Genomic DNA, 19,083 nt, shown 5'->3' with positions numbered 1-19,083 from the left:
TTGTGAGATCAGGGAAGGGGGGGAGGGGATGAAGGTAAGGAACTCCGGGGCCAGGATGTGTGTGCCATCTACGGACGGGATGGGTTGTGAGATCAGGAAAGGGGGGGAGGGGATGAAGGGAAGGAACTCCGGGGCCAGGATGTGTGTGCCATCTACGGACGGGATGGGTTGTGAGATCAGGAAAGGGGGGGAGGGGTTGAAGGGAAGGAACTCCGGGGCCAGGATGTGTGTGCCATCTACGGACGGGATGGGTTGTGAGATCAGGAAAGGGGGGGAGGGGATGAAGGGAAGGAACTCCGGGGCTTGAATATGTGGGCATTCTACGGACGGGATTGGCGGTTAGATCGGAAAAGGGGGGAGGAGATGAAGGGAAGGAACTCCGATGATTTGATGTGCGTGCCATCTAAGGACGGGATGGGTGGTGAGATCGGAAAAGGGTTTAGGAGGGGATTAAGGGAAGGAACTCCAGGGCTTTTATATTTGTGCTATCTACGGACGGGATGGGCGGTTAGATCGGGAAAGGGGGGGGGATGAAGGAAAGAAACTCCGGGGCTTGGGTATGCGTGCCATCTACGGAGGGGATGGGTTTCGAGATCATGAAAGGGGGGGAGGGGATGAAGGGAAGGAACTCGGGGGCTTGGATTTGCGTGCTGTCTTCGGACGGGATGGGTTGTGAGACCGGGTTGGAAGGGGAAGGAATGAATGGAAGGAGATCAGGATCTGGGATAGGCGCCCTCCCTTCCGACGAGGTGGGTCAGAGATCGGGTTGGTAAGGAAAGGGGATTTAGGCTAATAAGGCCGGAGCGGTTGTGGATGACCTTCTTCCGGACGAGACGGGTTTAGATATCAGCCTCGATGGGCGAGGGTATAAAGGCAAGCGAATCAGAAGCGGGGGTTGGCGCGCTCCCCTCTGACGGGATGGGGTTTGAGATCGAGGTGGAGGGGCTTGGGGTTTAAGGGAAGGAAAGCGGGTGCTTGGGTGGGCGTACTCTCTTCTCATCTCATCCGCTTTTTACGTCTCGTTTGCGTCTTCGGGAGACGCCGTCCTTTCTTAGGCAATGGATTGGTAACTCTCTGCGGGGGTGTTCCCGATGTATTTTGGTCCTTTAATGGATGGTTATCGATAAAAATTGTAATCTTTGCTATCGTGTTTTTGCTGATATTATTTGCAATTCAAAGGTTAGAAAATGTGACAATGGCGAATCTTTTAGCGTGAAGATTGTAATGTAAAAATTACAATCAGATATCCCGGTCCAAGCAAAACTAAATCATCAAAAAGAACCATAATTTGGCGTATTCTTTGAAGGACCGTTTGTTGCACGAAATATAGTATGCTCGAACTATATTCATCTCTTTCTGACTTCAATCCCAACACCATCCTTTTATTCTGAGGAAGCTACGCAATTCATCAGATAAGGAAGCATACCGTCCCGCAGCAAAGTTGAAGAGTCTACGAAATATTATTTATCGCGTACTGATTTATATATGTATCACTTGGAGATATAATGGAAGAGTGGCCAAAAAAATAATTTCACCAAAACGATGTTGAAAGAGTGGACCTCTTCCCCATAAAAATCTCACATTTTTTTCAGTTTCCAGGCCGGGATAAATTGGTAGGTGCCAAATGATTACCTGGTATAATTAGCAGTCTGTTTTTTAAACGATGCTTAAAATTGTATTCATTTCCCACCTAATACCCTGAGAATATTCTGAAGAAGAGTTAACTTCTAGCTTTAATGGAGAGAATATTGAAATTTTAAGATCTAGGTGCCAATTATACCCCAAAAATATTCCAAATAAGGTTGAATGCCAGGGCTTTTCTATGAAAATACTATTACAAAGGAAATAATAAGAAAGTAGCACGTATTTTTTCCTTATTGGCAAAAAATCTTTTTTTTATTCCCATTATTTCTCTAAATGAGAGCCTTCAACTGTCGGGATAGTGATGGTTATTTTAGTCTTTCCCTTCAAATGCTTTAGATAATTGTTTATTCAAATGCCATTTTACTTTCTGTTTCTATTTTTTTCTTATGTGACTACTTTTTCAGACTCTTTTTATAACTTTGACATTTATTTTCTTTAGACCTATGTAATTTGCAGTAATTGTTTTATGAAAGCACTGCAGGTTAAGCACTGGGCACCAACAAAACCCCGTTGGTACCTCGGAGAAAATTAACGTCCAAGCCTTTATGGTGAGACAATGACAGGAAAGAGTTCAGGGAGCTATCGATACTCCGCGAATATACCGATGGAGCCTTAATTCGGAGCCACCTGCTTCCGTATTCAGGGGGAATATGTACTTTTGGTGCAGCCACACCGAGTACAAAGGTTGTCGTAAGTTCCCAGTCACGTGCCTTATGGCGCCGCCTCGCGACTCACCGGTGGGCCTTCTTGGAGCCGCCCTTGTCTGCGATGAGCGCTCGCTGGATATCCTCGCAGTCCAAGGACTTGCTCCGACGGGCGGCGTCCTCTTCGGGCCGCGGCGACAGCGACCGACGCCGGGGGTGTGGCGAGCACTCCAGCAGCAGCTTCTCGGCCGTCGAGTCGGTGGCCGACGCGCTGCGGTGCGGACCTGTCGCGACACAGCGGAAAACACCCAAGAGTCACCCGACCGCTGAGAGCGCAGCGCCCGTTGGCGCATCCATTTTGGTTTCCCGAGGATGCCGGCTCAACTCGAGTCAGACCCAAGTTCTAATCCAATCATCCACAGCTAAGAAATAACTCTCATGGAAAACCATAATTTAGAGTTTCAGTATTTCAGATTCAATTTTTTATTGAACCATTACAAAATTAAAATCAGACTTTTGTACTAAATAAATAGTCAGGCATCTGCCACCGAAAACACAGAGATAATCACAAGTAGCAGGACTGCGGTTTTTTTCTTACATGACGTCATGAAAAACACGCGCGTCATATTTAGAGGTATTTTATGCAATTGTGGTCGTATAAGTCAAAACTTCTTGCGTGAAAATAAATGGAAATGCTGAGCTGGAATTGATAAATCCATCATGAATCAAATTAAACGGACGACGTCCTGGCTGAAGTATCTAGTTTCCCCATACTTGCTAGTTTCAGGCCTGTGGCTTAGTTGATTGGAAGGGACAGTGTATGTGCAAATTTCAGTTCTCTGAGCCTCCAGTAGAAATCAATGCAAGTGCTTGCCATCTCTGGCAAATAAGCTAGATGATTAATTCTTTATATGAGTGAAACCGACGAAGTGCCGCAAGGAAATTGGTTCAACGGTGCATAGAGGTCTCGACCAAGGAATTGTAGTTTTGCTTAAATTGGATGAGTAATTTGAAACTTATCGGATTCAGAGAAAGAACAAGACCCAAAACCCAAAAAAGCCAAGACCCGAAACTGATCCCGGGAGTGATCTCAAATCGAAAGTTTTCAATTAATTTCCAGATCGAATTCATTTTCAAATCTCGGGATATTCGAGCAAAATTCTGATAAGTGCCCGGGAGTTAAGATTATTCCTTTTAACATGGAAACAGATGATGAAGTAGTAAGTAGTAAAATAGTTAAGTAGTAAAATAGTTAAGTAGTAAAATAGTTAAGTACTAAAATTTAGAAATTTTAACCGCGTGAAATAGCTTAAACCCCCAGCTTTGTTCGAGGAAGGATCATCTATAAAATGTTGAAGATTGAAGAATTTTGGCTGGTCGATACGCAGTTTTTTTTCAGCAAACCTTGTACAAGAATGATAAACTATTTGTATAATAAAATAACATGTTTCCATGGCCTTAAAACCTTAAATCCAAACGAAGGTTTTACACGGTCAACATTGCTGATAGAAATAGTTTTTCAAGAATGTAAAGGTGCCTTGTAATTCATAAATATGAAAGAGTTGTAGAGCATTTTGTGTGAATGTAAATTCATAGACTAAATTATAATAAATATTCGGTGGTAAATTTCTTTAAAAGATCAACGGGATTGGCTTACAAATTAGCTGGAGGTGACCTAGCAGTAGTTGATACGGTAAAATACCTAGGTGTCACATTCACAAAAGACTTAACTTGGGGGACTCACATACGTAAAGTCTGCGGTCAAGCATATAAAAAATTGGGATTCATTAGACACATTGTCGGCCAAAGTGACTCGAAGGTCAAGGAACGTTGTTACCACGCTATTGTAAGGCCTCATTTAGAATACGCATGTCGCGTGTGGGATCCGAGTGAAAAAGGTCTCATTGGGGAAATTGAGAAGGTTCAACGCCGGGCAGCCCGTTTTGTAAAGAATTCTTACGATAAAACGCAAAGCGTCGCCGAAATGCTCATGGATTTGGGGTGGGAATCATTGGCAGAGAGACGATTCAATGCAAGATTGAAATTATTAAAGAAATTCGGATCCGCATGTTTCAGCACCGAGGTCTCGCAAATTATTCGAACTCCTACATACATTGGTCGCTTGGATCATGCATATAAAATTCGGGAAATAGATGCCAGAACTAGCCGACTCAAGGACTCCTTCTTCCCACGGACAATACGGGATAGCATCTGCTGGGTTATAGATAGCAAAAATTCCACTTGCCACCCTCAGCGTCTAAAAAATAATTAGTTCTACTTAAATGAATGCTCTTCCACTAACCTCATGTGTTTTGTTATAATAACCCATTCTTTCCGAATGACCTCATTCGTGTTCTATTCATCTGTTTTTAAGTCTCCCTTTCAATCCCTCGTCCCTCTCCGCGGGGGCAAATTCCTGCTACCTGCAACGTTGGGTCGCATTCCCTGCCTTTTACAGACTCTTTGGGGGTAGAGTGTTTCGTGGTGCATTTTCATGTGGTGTTTCAATTTCTTGCTTGTTGTGTCCTGGCTTCCGTGTTGTAGGATGGCTTTCGTGCTGCATCATGGGGTGCAGTTTTTTAGTTGTTTTGCGGTATATGTGTTTGCATGAGTGTTGGATGAAGGGATTTTTGCATGAGTGTGTGCGCTGCTGTGGGTGTAATTTTCCACGTTGTTGTTTTGCATTTGGTATTGTTCCTTTTTACGGTTGGTGACCTAACACCCCCCGCCACGCGCCCTTGCGGCGGCTTGCGGGGTATTATATAGATGTAGATGTAGATGATATCAATGAAGAGTAAAAGAGTAGGAAAGACTGATGTTTCAGTTAATACCCAAGCTAATACGGATGTAAAAATGCTTCTAAAAGTAACATATTTTTTCATTGCCGCTTTTTAATTTGAAAATAACTATTTTGCCGCTCGTGTTTTGACTCACTGCAGATGTTATCAGATTGACAATTCAACTTTTCGTAAGCTTCAAATTATTTACACATTTTTCATCAGAAGCTGAAATTAGACTTCTACAGCTCCATGAAGCAATAGAAATTAAGTGATAGGCAATGTTTGTGATTTCAGATTGGATATTAGACAATACAGCACTGAGGAAAATATTAGTTCACTTTACAAAACGTGTTTCTATGTATCCAATCACGCATGCATATTTCTCGATGTGGTAGGGAATGGAGGAGGAATATGCATTGGAGCTATAACTTCGTTTAATTTTTCAATAAACCCAGTTATTTGGCACAGTAATATTTCACCTAGTTTTTAATTATACGGGCGAAATCTAAACCTAACATTTACCTCTCATTCTATGGTTTTGAGAGATTTACATCTGAAATGATGAAGCAATTTTGGGTTTATTTTATTCACAAGGGAGGATGGCAAGACGCCATTAATATAATTTTAAAGTTCAATTATTTTTATAAATATAGTAATACGGAAACCATTAATATGGAAACAATGATTCAAAAATAAAACTTTAAGTCTACGGCATTATGTAACAAGCAAAAAAGTATTGATAATCGATTTTTATATGTAAAATCTTTCTACTTTTTTTAACAAAAACAATGTGTTTAGAGTCAATAATTAATTATTGTTAATCATGCAAAACTATTCATTGATACTGATTTATAAATAATATACATGTACATAACCTAATTTTTACATTTATTAGCTGTAGTGCCCAATCTGGGGTGTTCCTAAAAGCTATTAGCCTTATATATTTATGAAACTTATTAATTTGCTTTTAAATGGAATAAAATACTTAAATTGTGTCAAATATATCGTTAATTACGTAGTTTAAACGGATATTTTTATTCAAGGAAAACTCTGGGGAATAGTCAAACAATTTCTCCATTTCAATCGTATCTCTCTTCGAAAAAGTGACGAATGCAAAATGAGTTTTGTTAACTTTAATATGGATTGTTTCATCGGAATCGATAAACTGCAGAAGTATTATGACATCATTATTCATTTTTTTCCACCACTTTAGAGGACATGGAACACATTTGTAGTTATTTATCAATGAGGGACTAATAAATACATACTATCGTTAGACTAGTTCATTGATCCTTTCAGTATATCCAATCCCCTACCAACCCTTTTGAGTATATCCAAACCCTTAAATTAATTGTTCATCTAAGACACTCGTAATATTGGTACTTAACTAGCTCTAGGAAATAACTGCCCATCGCACTATAATGCGATATTCATAAAAATTCAGCGCCGATGATTTATCTCAAGATACGTAACTTCGCAAGTGGTTGGCATTCCGAGTCGACAACACAATCACTGTTACCAAAGTTAGACTGACTTCATACTGAAATTAATCTCGCGAGGAATACAACTTCATATCAATTTACCTATCCCACAAAATATAGAGTTACATTTCATAAAATTCCAATCAACAACTTCGATTTTTGCAGGAGGAAATCTTCATTGCATGCTGTGCTATCACTTAGATATGTAATTGGGAAGGGTGGATAATTAATTCCCTACTAACTTCATTACCACTTATAAAGAGCACAATATTTTATGAAAAATGTACTATAATAATATTTCGAGATATACGGATTTTGATTCCCGCAGTCCTTTCCGTACGAACTTGACTCAATTATTTTTAGAGAAAATACAGTTATTCTCTGCAAAAAGAATAAGGTTTTGAGCACTAATGCGTAAGTTATGTATTCTGCATATTTATCAAAAGTGGAATAAAACTATAAATGAAACTGCAATCTTTTATTTTGGAAACAAATTGAAGTTTCTTGTCCTCTTTTTTCCTTCTGTAACGGAAACAAAATTTATCAGAATATTTCTTCAGCCAATAGGAGAAAATTATATTCAATCTTTCTTCTACTTTGCAGCATTTCTTAAAGTCTGATTTATCAATATGATGTAGGCATATTATTGAAATATAAATATTTGAAGACACCAATAATTGAATAAAATATGTCATCAGCTACCAAAGCTCAAATCTGTCATACATCGGTAGCGTTTGACGAGAGAAATATGCCTCTTTATTAGCAAATAATTTTAGACTAAATATGGAAAAGAGATGAAAATGTTTATTAGGTGATCATTTTTATTATCATTTAAACTTCCAAAGCAAGTTCCTTTTAAACCCCCAAAATTTCAGAGTTTCGGAGGATGCCTTGATAGCTTAACTGGTGAAAGCACTCGACCGGACATTGAGGGATCCGGGTTCAAATCCCGGTTAAAGCATGTCACAAATCTGAAATGCAACAATTTCAGATGTTTACAATCTGAAATTGTTTCATTGATTAAACTTCATTTAAAATCAATCGAAATTGAATTATCAATAAAAACCTGACAGATGGATACAAATAATTAAATCAATACCATTGTTTCAAATTATAACTGAACAAAGAGAGCTAAATATCTCTAGATAAACGAAATCAAATCCATAATACAATTACGAAAGCATGATGACTGATTTGTACGCTAAACACTCTGCTCATTGCCTAGTGTCCACAACGCGGAGTCTACTTTTAGCAAGAATAGATGGTACAATAAATAAAGCTTTAGTAATTTCCGAAATACAAACTAGTAATACAAATCCTTTATTGCTAAAAAACTAATAGTTATTCAGCCTTAATTAAAGCATGAGTGGTATTTGAACGTTTCAAAAGCTCACCCATTTCTTTGGCTGGATTTATAGACAGACACTACGGGAATAATTGACTCACCGTATTTTCTAGACTCACTGGTTGTTGAATGGAGTGTACGTTACTTATAAGGAAGGGAACAATTATGCTAGTGAAATAATTTAAAATTAATTCAATGCTGTCAAAATCTTAACGGAGTCGTGTTTTAATGCATCACTGTGGTCACTCTACTAGGTCTAGTATTTGTAAATATATCTAACCAATCCCTCCCTATTGATTAAAGCCTTGACGCAGTGGATGCAATTGTGTTCTCTGATGATTTGTGGAGCTTTACTGGTGGGAGCAATAATAATTTCTCTTGATAGTACCATATTTTTCAAAGGGTGAGCTTGGTCGGACTGCCTTTTGCCTGGGTCAAAGAGACCCAGGCAAAAGGCAGTCCACAAGGCGGCTGCAAAGACCCAGTGCGGAGGCATTTGAGGATGGTGCCATATTAAAAAAGCTATCGCGGAAAGAAACGGGAAACCACCTCAATTACTCATCGCAAATTTTTTATGATTGCCACTACGCAGACAGAGTTCTGGAAACTACGGGACTCATCCCACGTGTTGAGCCGATAGGGAGAGAGTCGCCATCCAACGAAATCCGTAAAAAGCAAAAGAAAAAGTAACGGCGAAAAGGATCAAACTAGCAATTAGGGACTTTGGTTGTTAGGACGATTTTGAATGCAGGAAAATTAGAAAATACAAAGCGAAATATTGAGACATAAAATAAAGATATTTTAGCACTGTCTGAGTTGAGATGGAGTGATAGTGGGGATATATCTACATCTACATAATACCCCGCAAGCTGCCGCAAGGGCGTGTGGCGGGAGGTGTTAGGTCACCAACCGTAAAAAGGAACAACACCACATGCATGCATGGATAACTGGAGCAATATTTAGGGTAATATACAACAAAGAGACGGAGAGCTAGCGAGGGATGGCAATAAATTGAATAAAAAGGTAGGATGAAGCGTAATATGCATAATGTAAGCGACCGATTGAATCTTATTTTCAGGGGTAAAAGCTGAACCAGCGAACTTGGTCATTGTTCAGATCTATGTTGCACAAAGAAATCAAAGGGAAGGAGATGCTGACAAGGTACACGAACCCTTAGAGGATATAATTGAGGATATTCATGGAGAGAAACATTTGACAGAGATGGGGTATTAAAACTCAGCGGTAATGAAAAGATGAGGTGTTGGTGATATAGAGGACCACGGTTATTGAACAGGAAATGACCGCGAGGAAAAACAAATTGCGTCCTGCGAGAGACAGTTATTAATCATCATCCACTCAGAGTTCAGATACAAAAAAGCCATTCGTAGAGAAGGAATATTCCGGGAGGTTTAGGAAGGTATCAGACTATGCAAATTTTGGTTCGAAACAGATTGAGGAACGGGGTTGATTGACCAATTTGCAGTTTCCCAAGAGTGGATGCGTACTTAGATCATAATTTAGAATTATTGAGTTTTAATGTCGGATTCAAAAGGAAAACCAGCGAAGACATCTGAGAAAATGAAATGCAAAAGCAGGACCTGGAATGGCAAAATGCGAGTGGCTGGCCGAGCAGACGGCAGACTGTAGAGTAAATTAGAAGTGAGGATCTTCGTACAAGAGCATAAAAAATGGTAATATATCCAAAAAGCTATAATAAACTAATTGAATAATAAAATTAGGCAGGGTACAAACAGCAAAAGAAGCGTGGTGGAAGGCGCAGTGTGAGGATATGGAACGTTCAAGAAGGAAGGAAGAAATTGCTGCACTGCATCCCAACATTGAAACGGCACGATTTTCAATTTATACGACCAACCCGCACGCGAGCAGCGTTGGGAGACAATCGACATTGCACGACAGGCGTTAATCATTCCTGTGGTATATGCGACCCGCTACGCAAACTTGCATTCATGCTTGCATAATCATAGGGATAGGCGGACACCGTGCCACGTGGACCACAACGGAGCTCACCACCAACGCACAAAATATGGAAGTATTTGCGTGGAAGCCTCTCCGTGGTACCCAGCTTTTAGTTGGGTGCCACGGAGATGGTAAACGGAACGGTTCAGAAGTTGGACGGAATTATGGAAGATAACGGTACGCGGATCTAAATAATATTTTAGAGCAACTTATGGTCTGAGGATATGTATTTTCGCAATGAGCGGGGCTAGATAGAAGCAGAAAGGAGTGGTTAAAAGTGTAACCGCGCATAGTTCCTGGACCAAACCAAGGTCTACCTCGGCCAGAAGACTTAAGCTATTAATTAAGAAGCCTTACTGTCGGAAATTTTGAAAGTGGCCGCGGTTAAAACGCGGAAACCAATAGGTAGTGTTTTCAAGTGCACCAAGAGTTTTATGGTGCATCACACCACTCTATCATTGGTGTAGTGCGCAGTGATATCATGGCCGATGTCCGCAGCATTCACTCTATCTCAAGTTATTCGCGGTGCATACATTACGACTCACTCTCTTTGGACAGTTTCAAATCCCTCTACTCTTTTATTTCCCCGTTTTAGGATTAGAAGTGACTCGTTTAATTAATTGCTGCAGGTAGGCCAACTTTTTGAAACTTTCTGATAATAAGGTTAATAGAGGCGCGGTTGAGCCAATGACTAGCCCTTCGACCGGAATGCATCGACTCAATTGTGGGTGAAGTCTGAGGAAACCCTCGGCTCGGCGGTTTTTCGGGTGTTAGATCTTCCGGGGAAAGCACAGGCGACACAAGGAAATGGTCCAACCCCCTACACTGCTGCGTGATTTTGACACGCCGTTGAGCTTAGTATTAAGTGAGCCACACCCATTAAAACCAGTACTTAGGTTGATTACAGGGGAGAGTAAGTAAGAAAATATGTTTTTCAAGTGAGTTAATTAATAATTAATTCTGCAATCTCGTGCTACCCCCATAACCATCACTCAATATTTTCAGAAAGTTTGATTAGGCGTGAGATTTTAAACACGATTTCATACATTCCCTTCGCCCGTTCAGAAAATATGAGCTTCTTACACAGTACATTCTCTACTGGATGAACTTTGAGGAAAAGTCCTGGGAAAGAAACATGTCCTCCCGACAAACTGAACTTATCATGGGATCTGATATCCGTTACAAAGTAGTGTACTCTTCGCTCAATTGAGTCCAAAGTGCTGAAGAATTTCGGTAGTTAATTTAAGTTAATCATGTTATTTGTGGTCTAATAAGCATGCAGAACAAGTATATCTCATATCCTCAATATTGGTATTTTGAAATTTTAATAAAATTGCGTTTAACCAAATGAATTAATAAAAATATTGCATCAAATAAAGAGTGAATTAAGATTATTATTTCGGGCGTAATATTAGCTACGGAGAATAATACCCTCCATTTTCACCGCTTTCGACTCCTAATTTTCGTGACTCCTGACAAAACACAATCCCGCAACCTACTCTACATCAGGTCCCCCTTCAGCTCTGAGTACTTTCTTCCTCCCTTCATCCCGTCCAACATCCCTATCCTGTTCCTTCCCTTTCCTCGCTTGCCTAACATTCTCCCCTCTGTCACAGTCTTCAACATCCCACTGCCGGTCAACACCCCCTTCATCCACTTTTCCTGCCTCCATAGGATTTCTCCCAAAAAACCCCTCTCTTCGCCCACCAAACCAAGTACTGCCTCGTTTGTTTTTTTCTCTGTCCATTTCACCTTCTCCATTCTTCTCCACACCCACATTTCAAAAGCCTCCAGTCTACGTCTATCCTCCTGCTTCAATGACCACGTTTCCGCGCCGTACATACCTACACTCCATATCAAAGTTTTTATATCACACTGCCCATCCGGACTACTAACGTAAATTCCTCAATAAATAAGCTGAATAGAATACTTGAAAATTGATTCAAAAATTGTTGGCGGCGTCACACCTCTGGTTGGCCTGAAATAATGTAAACTATATATGGATGATAATTCATTGTTTCATGCAATTTCTGCCAACCTCCTCCAGCATACTATCATGCAACAAGAAAAATCACAAACCACAATGGCTCTCCAGGTTTCGTATTTCAAGGATAGTGATGTCATTGCTAACAGTTATTTGATTATTTAGGAAGAAGACCGAAAGCTAATAACATTTGCTCCATTAGGATTAGGTTGGTACTTCGGTAGTGGTAGGATGCTCAGAAAATGTAGGAACGATGGAGAGAAATCCAGTGTCGGGATCAGTCTACTCTAAAGGATAAGCGCCAAGTGGTCTTAAGTTTAACGTCCAATTCGACAGACTCACTTCAAATATTCTCCTTTAAGCACCCCAGTATGGGATCGGGATACCACTGAAAGGTCGACATGTTTCTTCTCATTGTTTGACACTCGCGTCTGATGATGGGAAAGTTAAATTTCAACAAGGTTCGTGGGAGGCCCGTCAAAGCCACCATCAAAGTCTTTCGATCGCCATGAGTTGAAGTGCGCTTTTAAGGCATCAAAGCTCTTATATTCTACCGTCCATACCCGTCGCAACAACGGCATTCTTTAATGCCTACTTAGCCATCGGATGCGTGGGTGGATTATCCCTGAGATTATGCCTTCAATGAGTTATTTCTGTGCGGCAAAACGCATAAAAATCAGGCATTATTTAATCGTGCGCCCTGATGCCCACTTACAAAGACTGCATGGTAGGCGCATCGAAATATGCCAGCATATCAGAAAAATATAATTTCAACGCACCTTGAAATCCTATTTATCGTACTATATATATTTTCTTTTATTGTGGAATTTTTATTGTATTCCTATCTTGGATGGTATTACCTAAATATTTAAAAATACACCGGCGAAGTTGTTTTAAATACCATTCCAATCCTGACCATTCCATTTGAGATGAAATTTAAAGAAACAACTGGGTATAAAATTTAGCGTATAGTTAAAACAGTCTTGCAGCATTTATTTAAAATGTCTCCAGTTGGGACGGAAGTGGGGAATGAGTTACAAATAACGTAATTTTCTTATGATGTCAGGAAAATGCAGATTTTGTTGGCGATATTTAGGTACCGAGAAATATCTCGGTTTCTCGTCCTAGGTACCGGCACCTACACACGGTGGGGGTAGACTTGAGTCAGGTAAGCGTTTTAAATGTTTGCATGCTATATATCCGATACAACAGTGACCTTGAAAATCAAAATTATTTGCTAAACTGGAAGAAAAAATGTATTGCCCGTAGCTCCAGAATAAAGTAATGCTATAAGTTTGAACTTAAAAGTTTAAAAATTTTAACAATATGCGATAAACATCACATTCACGGACGAGGACTCACTTCATAGTTTACCGGGTAAACCCAGGGACGAAATATCGCCTCTGGAGTAATCCAAGATCTACAGCATTAGATACTACTTTTGCGAAAGTAAATCGATTAGGCAACATGAACGCAACACAAACGTCAGATCCAAAAACAAATGGCACTTTACAGAAAGGACCGCTGCGCAGGCTCAGCAGTTGCTCATGATACGCTTGAAACGGTGCCCTCCGCTTATTTACAAAACTGCGGAAACTACAAATTAGACGCCTTCTTACACGCATCCATAAAATGTAAAACGAATGCAACATAGCCAAATCGAGCTTTTCAGCATTATTACTGAATAGAAACACGAACATGCCGAAGAGAAGACTCCTCAGCAGCCAAAACTGTGTCAGGGTCACATTCCTTCAAATTACACCAACCCACCTCATCCCATTCCACAGGGCCCTGTTTTTTCCCACTGCCCACCCGCCCATGGCCTCCCTCACCCAACCCATCCGCTTTCAACAGATATCACATGATAACTGATTGCGCTTCATTGCCAGTGTCTTCTCCTTGTTTTCAATTTAATGGCAATTTTCCTCCTTGAATATGGTCGCTGTGTCTACCAAAATGCTAGTGGAGGATTTAGCTTTTCATTATAAATACGAGGCATGTTCATAAAGTAAGGGCCGTTGGGCCACAGGAAAAAATATACTCATATGAAACACATTTTATTGGCACCTATAGTTAGCTACAAACCTACCTCACTTCTCTACATAATCGCCGTTCACTTCTAAGCATTTTTCGTACCGCTGTACAAGCCTCTTTAACCCCTCTTCATAGGAGCTCGCCGCCTGAGAGTTGAACCAATTGACAACGCCGTTCTTGAGTTCCTCTTCGGTTTCGAAACATTGTCCACCGAGCAGCTGTTTCAAGTGCAAGAAGAGGAAGTAGCCGCTAGGGGAAGGGTCAGGACTGAACGGTGGGTGCTCAAAGTCAAAAAACTCTCGTCCACTGGACATTCTTTGCTCTTTGTTCCGAGGTTTTCCGTGACAATATTGTAGACAGCAGTGCGTCCAAGTTGAGGAAATCGTTCCGCCAGGCCAATTATCGTCAATCGACGATCACATCCCAGTTTTTGTTCCACTTGCGAAACAATTTCATTGGTCAGAATAATGGGCAAATTGCCACTTCGCTCTTCGACATGAACATTTGTTCGTTCATTTTTAAAATCACGGCATCATTTCTCTGACCTTTCCTTCACTCATAACTGTAGACATAACTCCCGATGAATTTCAGCAGCCGACAATCCTTCTGCACACAAGAATCGTATGACAGAAAGCACTTCGCAGCTGGCGGGCTCAACAGTGGATATACATAACTACGCTCCTCACAAAAGTTTTAACCAGTCATTTCTTAATATCTTTACTCAACGACCGTTCCTCCGATTCCGGCCCCTTTGCCTGGCGCAATTCTTCTCCTTACTACTTCTACCATTTTGGTCCAAAAACATCCGAGACAGGTAAATTGTTCTACCTACTTTAGTTTTTGACCTCCTATTTTAACGTTTAAATTAGCATTTCTTTTTTCGAAAACAGCGTACCTATTGTTTTATTTACATTTATTCTCATCTCATATCTATCGCACTGAATTTCCAATTCACTCAGCAATTCCTGCAACCCCTTGGTTGACTAGCAAAGCTTGGTCATAAGCAAACCTAACTGATTCTAAGAATTCCCTGCCGTCATCCATTGCTACCTCCAGTTCTTCCAATGCCTATTTTAATCATTTCATCCACATATACGTTATGCAGCACCGGTGATAATAGACAATCCTGTCAAAAACCTCTTCCTAACACCACCCATCTGGACTCTCCGTCCCTCACTCGCACTTGAGTAGTCAAAGATATGCACGGACTAAGGATTAATCCTCATATCTACTACAATTTACAATTATTCTGCAATCCTTTATTATCCAATAATCTAATAAATAAAAAATTCATAAGTTATTCCCAATGCACTACAACAAACCCTTTTCGAAATCTACGAAACAGGAAAATGCATCCTGATAAAATTCTATGCGCATTTATCTTTTTTAGTGATCTCATTACTGCAATGGCATCATGTGGGCCTCTCTCCTTCCTGAACCCAAACTGATCATCCCCATCACATTCATTCACCCTGCTCTCTATCCTCTTGTTGATTATCCTGAGAACCACTTTAGCGTATATATGTACCGCGACATGAAATAAACCACAGTTGGTAATACTAAAACAGCGTGTGATTCAAAAGCTTCCCTCAGCGTCTCGCGGGCGCAAGATGCTGAGGAAAGGTTTTGAATCTCAGGAAACTTGTACATTTCCTTGGGAATAAACTCCAAATAAAATGGGCATATCGTTAAAAAAACATGCTGAAAGAAAACACAGCTTCAAGCTTTCAAGATGTGCGTTTGAGATGAATGGATAGTATATATTTTACAGGGAAAGAGAAACGACGAAGTTAAGTATGAATTCTGCAGGGTTATTAATTTTGAAAGCTGAAATTATTTTTGCTTTTAATACCAATAGTGTGAAGAATAAGGCGTTAAAATAATTCCTTCAATTAGCATACGAACCTCACACATTTTTGGAAACGGAGAAATGTATGTCACGCATGGACTATGCATGCCAACGGACATTGAGTATAATGAAGATGAAATTGTTACGATTTCGGATTCGGAATACAGACACTTATTTTAGCAGGGTTATTTTCTATCCTTTCCTTAAGAAAGAGAAACAGTTAAACGCATAATCCGTAATTATGTTCTAGATCAATTTTATTATCATATTCCAAATGCTACTTGGTCGATAGAACTGAGACCTCCTGTTTCTTGGAAAATGAAGCCTCTTCCTTGGGCCATCTTATATGATTAATGCGTTGCGTAAAAACTATTCTGAGTTTAAGATAAAAAGAGTTTAACCGATGTAAAATACATATTTTTCAATTTTGACCGGTTTCATTTTAATGCGGATGACTCTGATAAGTTTTGTAAAGACTATATTACCCAGATGTCGAAAACAAACATTATTCTTGCGTTGGATCTTAAGGATGCAGTTGTGCTAACTGGGATGGCTGCAAACTTATCGAATTCGTTCCTTCAGGTTACACATCAAGGAATATATCAATGGCTAAGTTACTGCAAAAAAACCTGTTAAGCCCTATGGTAAGATTGATGAATAAAAGTAAGTGCGTCGATTAAATGGTATGTTAGCTGTGTATTCCCATTACAAAAAGTATTTGCACTCATATTTAAGACTACTGCGCTCGAAAAGTTTATGGAGGTTATCCAAACTAATGTCAAATAGTTTCAAATATGAACACATTGTTCACTTAACGAAACGGGTTTCTTAAAATTTAAATAGAATTCGATACGGTAGTGCATTTTCTCTCCTGTCGCGCTGCGCTCCACTACGCTTGCCCGCTTGGAACATTACCTTCGAGCGTGTTGTAGTTAATGGTCAAGGAATCTTCACTTACTGTGGAGTAAGATCGAGGCGTGGGGTTTCACTCTAAATATTTTTTTAATGGCTGCTGCAGCTGAAGCTAAATATGAGTTTATTTTCGAGGAATGCTTTTGTACGTAAAATGCTGTAGGTTTGCTGGCCCGCAAGAAGTAAATATTGATAAATAGATTATGTTTGCCGATCGTTGATATAAACCCACACCAAATCTCGTATCATAGCTTCGGTATCAGTAAACGAAGATTTCAGATACACTCTCCAAAAGTGAAACCAGCGTAAATTGCTTTGAATAGTTCTAGTTTTATTTACCCTCTAGCATGTGCTCACAACTAAGCTCCTCTAGTCATCTTGTAACGCGCAATGCAATCAGAAAGTGACACTATATTTCTAGAAGAACAACCTCTTCCAGAAAAATAAGTTTTAGGCGTTGACGTCAATTTTTTCAGGGATAATTATCTGAAAATTTTGCAACATGCGAAAGAAAGAGAGAGAATATTTATCCTTTCGCTGTCTCATATATTTTCAGGATTGCATCAAGCTTCCAGGTCTAAACTTTTGCGTTTAAGTTTATTCTTGGCTCCTTGAAAACATTTGCGGAAGGGAAACATTGGGGCTAAAGAGTTTCCAATGTTTTCTTTTTAAAGAGGACTTTTCAAATTAATTTACAAACGCCGACCTACAACCTAAGATACTCGGAGCCGATTTGTTGTTTACGGTACAAAATTGGATTGAACGAACCGACGAACTTGGTAATTAAGGTCACAATTCACTCGCAAAACACTTCAGAACTTTCCACTATTTTTTAATAATTCGTGGGCCGTGACTGAGCACCGTGAATCTTTCGGTGATTTACGCCTTCCCTTGATTGGACGTCTTTTTGTTTGCACGGTTGAACTGCTGTTTGTCGTTATGGGAGGAATGGTTCAGTGAGGGACGGAAAGTTGCTCTGGCAAAGATTCATGGATGGGAAACGACGGGTAGTCTCATTAAAATCCTCATATTATACAATCATAAATATTATCCCGCTCTTGTAAAAAACGAATAAATGTATTTGAACCATCATTTCTGAAAATTTTCAAATTTTTATGCTTTAACAAAAAAAATATGATTTCGAAAAACTTATCAACTGATTCAGTAAAACGTGAGCAACTCTTCAACGTTTAAATTAATTCGTTGAATTCACTGTTTGAGCATCCAATACCTTTTCATTTAAATCACATTTATCAAAGTATTTAAACTTTCTCATGTGTTTCATTTGGTCGTACAAAAAGGATGAGGGTTGCGCAGTATTACAATCAAAGGAGTACCCTCGATTCTTCTTCATCTCTTAAGCTATTCAGGTAAACATTTACGCAACACTTATATGATTCTAGTAAAACAAAAAATATAGATACCACAGAAAAGGAAACCCACATTATAATGGCGATTACAGCGTTGTGCTAATGTTATAATAATCAGTGGTGACAAAACAGTGAAAGAGTTAAGTTTTCTCCAGATATGATGTAGATACAACAAAAACGCTATAAAATACAGGAAAAATTCAAGCAGTATCATTTTCATGAGTTTATGACGATTATAAGTTCTTAAGTTACGTACCGCCACAAGAAATGGTACGTACATATTTCTTGTACGGTATCAATCATTTTTGAGGAACCTTTCTTCCTGACGAAACCAAGAAAGGTGCAGTGAATTATATAACGAAAGCCAACCGACCGAATGCAGGCATTCCTGCATCTTCAGTGCAGCCAGGCCACGCTTTCCGCAGTCAACTTACAGGTATTTTCATGCTCGGAATTCACATTAATGCTCCTCCCGGCGACCCATCGCGGCTAGTTCCGATTCAAATGCTCAACTGGTCACTCCTGCCGCTGAATCGGAAGTGCCTCACACTCTACGACACGAAACAATTTGTTAACATCAGCGTCACATCCATTCCGATGAGTCGCGGTTTTACCAGCTCGCGGAAGGTTAGTTTCTTCGTTTCCTGGACGATGCTGACACCCGAGGGGGTGCACGGAGCAGTTCTGCGCACTCACTCGCTCGCGCCCCCGCGGGGAATACGCACCCCAAACCGAAGTGGCTTGGAATGATTTTGCGTCGGCGTGCTCCCGTCGTTGCAATTATTTGGGAAGTATTTTCGTCTCCTCGCCCCGATCTCGACTCTTGGATGTCTCATTGTGTGAGCGGGCTGCCTTCCTCGGGGGGGGGGGGAGTGAGGGAAGTGGTGGATAGGGGGAGGGAGAACCGGAGGAATGCCGACGGGCAAGGTCAGCACCGTGGCCGAAGGGCGCACGTGACCCCAAGAGGGGCGAGGCGGGGCGGAGAGGAATGAGGAGGGAAGGTGGCATGGACGTCACCAAAGAGTCAAATTGTCGGACTTCATTTGCGGACAAGGATGCGGTC

General features: G+C 40.3%; 1 long non-coding RNA gene and 1 other non-coding gene across 2 annotated transcripts in view; one reads left to right on the top strand and one right to left on the bottom strand.

The window, feature by feature from the left end:
* LOC139689424 (uncharacterized) overlaps positions 1–19,083 on the bottom strand; it is a 195,105-nt gene that overhangs the window by 156,920 nt on the left and 19,102 nt on the right. The window contains exon 2 of the long non-coding RNA XR_011701323.1: positions 2,380–2,572. This is a non-coding gene — a long non-coding RNA (uncharacterized lncRNA). The remainder of the gene's footprint in view (positions 1–2,379; positions 2,573–19,083) is intronic.
* On the top strand, positions 7,438–7,510 carry TRNAS-GGA (transfer RNA serine (anticodon GGA)). The gene has a single exon. It is a non-coding gene; the product is annotated as a tRNA-Ser (tRNA).

This window comes from Hetaerina americana, unplaced genomic scaffold (assembly GCF_022747635.1).
Source record: "Hetaerina americana unplaced genomic scaffold, ioHetAmer1.1.p SCAF_23, whole genome shotgun sequence".
In the NCBI taxonomy this organism is placed as follows: domain Eukaryota; kingdom Metazoa; phylum Arthropoda; class Insecta; order Odonata; family Calopterygidae; genus Hetaerina; species Hetaerina americana.
Note: the sequence above shows the minus strand (reverse complement) of the source record. Positions and strands in the feature narration are given on the sequence as shown.